Below are 5,603 nucleotides of genomic sequence, written 5' to 3' on the forward strand. Positions count from 1 at the left end.
CAGCTGCTATACGTAACATAATCATACCAAAAACAGTGAAGGACATGCACAAATTTCTTGGCATATGTAACTATTGCCGAGCATGGATCCTTGATTACGCAGCATACGCACTTCCATTACTGCAAGCATTAAAAGAAGCACAGAAGAGTAGAGCCCCAATAAAATGGACACATGACATGATGACTCAGTACTTCAGACTAAAATACCTTATTGCAGATGCCCCAGTCCTCACAAACCCATATTATGAGAGGGAATTTTTCTTATTCTCGCACTGCAATGAACACTGATGACAGCAGTGCTGACACAAAAAACATAATTAGGCCACAAACCATTGGCCTATTACAGCGGAACACTAGATGCAGTGATGCAAGGTCACTTCGCGTGGGAACAGGCCCTCGCAGCTGTGGCCTACGCCATTGAAAAGAGTGCCACAATTGTGATGGGATGTTCAGTGACATTATTAACATTATATGCAGAGCATTCATTATTTGGGATTCTTGAGCGGTCAAAATCAACATTAACATCACAGAGAGTAACCGCATACGAGATAATAATTTCAAGCCCCAATGTGCATGTGGTCAGGTGTAAAACAGTAAACCCAGCAACATTCATTACAGAGCCATGTACAATGGAGGACATGCAGGAACAAGACTGTGCAACCTATGAGGGGGGAGGGCGACGATATTCCCAAAGCAAGTGAAAACACCCTGAAGGAAGGAGAAGTATATTTCATCGATGGGTCAGCATCCATAAACCCAGAAACAGGGGAGAAGCATGTAGGGATGGCAGTAGTACGTATGGAGGAAGATAGCTATGAAATAATTGTCCAAAAGCGCCTCCCGTCCCATTATTCTGCACAAGCGGCTGAACTAACTGCATTGATTGAAGTATTACGCATAGCCAAAGGATGCACAGTGACTATATATTCAGATTCAGCATATGCAACTACCACAGTCCATTCAGGACTATCCCGCTGGCGTAGAAGGGGGTTCCGAAGAGCAGATGGCTCCCCAGTACAGCACGCCGCACTATTGAATGAATTGATAGATGCATTAGCGGAGACATCAGTAGTGGCAGTGGTGAAATGCCAAGCCCATACCAACAACACAGATGCGATCTCATTGGGAAACGCGGCAGCCAACATGGCAGTGAAGGAGGCCTTGTATTTCAATATAACACCAGCATCCGAATGCATTGTAAAGGCAGCCACTGCAGAGCCACTAGAAGAAGCTTATAGTAACACACCCATAGCACAGCTAATGGAGTTACATAGGAGAGCACCACTGGAGGAGCAAGAGTTGTGGAGCAAGCGAGGGTGCAAACAATCAGCCACAGACCTCATTTGGAGACAGGAGACAACGGGAAAGGTAGTGATGCTGGTAGAATTACTAGAAGTAGCATTCCAACAGCTGCACTTCCCAGCCCATGTAGCGAAACAATACATCGCCTCAGACATCCAGGAACATTGGTTTGTCCCCAACCTACAGGAACACTTGTCAAAATTTGTCATAGAGTGCACAACATGTCAAACATACAATTCAGGGATGACATTGAGGACATTGCGAGGCACTTTGCCACGACCGGCAGGGCTATTCAGGGAACTCCACATAGACTACGCCGACATGGGAGAGAGATGTAACAGAGCAAGGTATCTAATTGTGGTGGTATGTGTCAGGCAGGTCCACAACACAGTAGGTCAGTCTATAAATCAGAATAGGCTTGTCTGACATAGGCAGGGCAGTTAAACAGCAGAGTAGGCAAGTAATCATCTCAGTGGGCTAGCCCACAAATCAGAATGGGCTAGTCTGGCATAGGCCGGGCCAGTATCCAAGCAGTACTTATACTGTACACATACACTAAACACAGTGCAGGTAATAGGCAAGGTAATAGGCTAGTGCCGTTATTTGCAGGTAGTCCAAGCAAGTAAGGTCAGTGTGAAATGCAGGCGCATTATATTCTGCAAATTAGGTTACTCCAACATTACAATCAGTGTTACCATCATGCGCAATCAATGCAGCATAGTATGCTGTTATGTGCAAGCAGTCAGAACAAGTACAAGCAATGTCTAGTCAATGGGCATAATAGGTTTTGGCAAAGTAGGTGAGTCCAACGCTGCTAATAAAGGTGCAACCGTGTATGGAGATATTGATAGTGACAATTTCAATTCAAATAATGGCAACCGGAGAGTGGTACTTCTATTTTCTAGTGAAACAGTGTTGAATAAGTGTTAGGTTTCAAAGTTATACGGCGAAGGCATCGTCAGTTTCCAATGAGGGACCGCCACTGCACTGGTAGTGCTGGTTGATGTGAGATAAGGAGACAGAACATGCCCCTTTGTAGTGCCGCCGATGATGAAGGTTACCTGTGGGTTTCGATAGAGATTGTGGGTGCTGACAGGAGCAGAGACCCCTGGCTCCTGTGGGCGGCGGGGCAAACAGGGCCTTACCTCTCATGGGCCTTCCCATGAGAGGGCTGGCTTCTGCCTGCTGGTGGATATCTTCTGTTCAAAAGTGCTTTGGTTGCTTAAGATCCAAGCTCAGCCTCGCTTTGAGGCCGCGTCACGCCCGCCATTGTAGGAACAGGCAGAAGATATGGACAAAAGGGTGCAATGCAAGCTCAGTAATGCTTGTATGGGCGTCTGCAGTGGATTTAGCAATTTTTGACCAATAATAGTGCAGCGTTTCTGAGGCTGCTCAACGTCTTTCAGTGTAGATCAGTTTCTGATTAGCAGGCACAGCGGGTCTGTGTGCTAGTTGCTGGTTCAAGCCACTGCATGGCGCAGCTCTACAGTAGGGGGGGAAAGGGCTTCTGCCCTCTTCCCTTGGTGGAGTCCTGAAGATCTGTGGGCGGTGGGGAAACAGGGCCTTACCTCTCGTGGGCCTTCTCACGAGAGGGCCGGCTTCCGCCTGCCAGCGGATGTCTCTGGTTCAAAAGTCATTTGGTTTCTTAGCAACCAAGCTCAGCCTTGCTTTGAGGCCGCGTCGCGTCCACCATTGTAGGAACAGGCGGAAGATATGGACAAAAGGGTGCAATGCGAGCTCAGTAATGCTCGTATGGGCGTCTGGAGTGGATTTAGCAATTTTCAAGCAATAATAGTGTGGTGTTTCTGAGGCTCCTCACCGTCTTTCAGTATAGATCAGTTGCTGATTAGCAGGCACGGCAGGTCCGTGTGCTAGTTGCTGTTTCAAGCCACTGCACGACGCAGCTCTGCAGTAGGGGGAAAGGGCTCCTGCCCTCTTCCCTTGGTGGAGTCCTGAAGATCTCTGGATACCTATATTAAGTAATGTGGAAGGTTGTGTGCCGTCCTCCAGGAAAAGGCAAATAGTTATGTATAGTTTTCCTGAGGCACGGTTTGAGATGAACATACTTCAAATACCCAGGGGGGATGGATTTAAGAGATGAGTACCTTCTGTAGAGAGACTGGGAGAAGACGGTTGTAGAATTATTGAGCACATTTATTAATTTTTTTAGGGTTTTACTTGTGGTAATTTGAAATCTGTAAATGTTCTTTAAGTGTTTAAGTGTTTTGTCATATACATGTTTATGACTATGTCAGCGATGGCTGACTTATGTGTATTAATGTGTTTGTTCTGTTTTGCATCATTTTTGTTGAGATAGAGGAGAGAGAGTTCATTTTTCAAAGCAGTTTTCTTCATGACTTGCCTATAATAAAGAAAAGGGTCATACTGTTGACCAATGGCGACCGTTTCAAATAAATAATCCAGGCAATAACTCAGTTTTGTATTTTTATAGACTTCTAAGTTGTGGATGAAAAGGTTTGGAAAGAGCCAGTGTTTTCTCTGTTTAGAGATTCATTTGTATTGTTTAATGCATAGCCATCTGCCAGACAGGCAGAGATGACATTCCTTTGCTGTGCTTGTGAACGTCAGAAACAGACAAGCTCCATTCCTTAAGAAATAGCTCAGTCAGTGGAAGCACTGATTGTTGAGTTTCTCACATTGTTGCAGGAATATGTATTTGAAGGGTGCAAGAGTTCGGTTGGAAAGTTTGTGTTAGAGACAGTTTAAATAATGTGTGGTAAGAGTGGCAATATGTTTTTAGTGTTTAAATGATCGGCAGGAGTATTTGATGAGTCAGGCACACAGACACATGCTGATATAGAAGGAGAAGTTGTTTCAATTTATGACAAATGTAGGTAATGTAAAGCACCTTGAATCAATGGGCTATGTAAATATCAGAAGTATATATACATTGATTAATGTTGAAATATAATGCAAGGAATGGCCTCTTTATAAGGTAGGGAGTAATTGACATAGATGCATATGTGTATAGGATGTTATTGTGAATATATGAAGGAAAAGGGCTATAAAGTACGTTCATTAAAAAAAGATGAATCCCTTTTAAGTGGTGTGATTGAGGCACATCAAAGTGCACATGAGAAAAACTGAATGGGAAAATATGAGATTTGGATTATGATATATAAGAATGAGAAGGGTTTGTAAGTAACACATGGTGGCAACAGTAAAAACAGGCACAAGTGATCACAATTCAAGGGTTTTTATTAAACTATATAATGGGTGAGAAAAATGCCTAATCTAAACCTAAATATAAGTTTGGAGCAAGTTATGACAATCAAATAATAATAAGGCAGTCTTAGTGACGTCTTGTCAAATAAAAAGGGTCTATTCTAAAAAAAAAAGATTGCCAATCCTTACTGCTAACTTACAAAATAGTGTGGGATAATGTTCACCAGAAAAGAAGTGTTCACAAAATCATAAGTCAGCATATGTCATTGCATTGGGTCTGCAATCCCAGACCCAGCATCATCAGGGCACGAACGCAAGGGGTAACACAACCTTTAATTGTCCCTTGGGGACAATGCAACATGGAGGGACCAGCTGGACTCAGTCCTGGCACCTTTGGCGCCAGACTCATAAATAAATGTGCACTAGCACATTTTTATTTGGTGCAAGTACTTTATTTCCCCTGCAGGGGCCCCCAATGCATTCGGTTGGGCGTGGCTGCTGGGGAGAGTCAGACTGCATGTGTAAGCATTCTTTAGGAGTGGCAGGGTGGGGCCAATGAGCCAGGACTATGGGCGTGGCCAGAGCTCGGCTATATAGCCTGCTCAGCCCTCATGCACGTGCTTCACATTATTCTGCTATTGCAGCTGTCATGATGCCTACCCCCGGGAACCCAGACCAAGTCCAGCAACCCCGGGGTATCAAGTTATACTAAGCAAACCCAACAACCCCTGCTAGGGGCTATTTGGGTGCAGTCCTGGCGCCTATGGCGCCAGGCTCATATGGAGAGTCAGTGCTGGCACCTACGGTGCCAGGCTCATAGTTTAAAACTTACCTGATGCAGACCATGCTGCAAACTCACCTGATGCAGACCATGCTGCAAGAGCTCCAAGCCAAAGGAGGCTTGGAAGGGACTACTTTACCTAAGGGACTATTTTTTTACTCGGGTGGGGCTGGGGAGGAATACTTACCTGGGCCTACTTTGGAGGCTATTTAAACCACACCCGAAGAGCAGCACACGCTTCGCGTTATTCTGCATCGTAACGCTCACCATGCCTGCAAGTCTGCATCCAGTCTTTTGCCACGCCCGCGTCGCGCCCAGAGCTACTAGAAAAAGGG

Source organism: Ambystoma mexicanum, chromosome 5q, assembly GCF_040938575.1.
Source record: "Ambystoma mexicanum isolate Mex_15411 chromosome 5q, UKY_AmexF1_1, whole genome shotgun sequence".
Classification (NCBI taxonomy): domain Eukaryota; kingdom Metazoa; phylum Chordata; class Amphibia; order Caudata; family Ambystomatidae; genus Ambystoma; species Ambystoma mexicanum.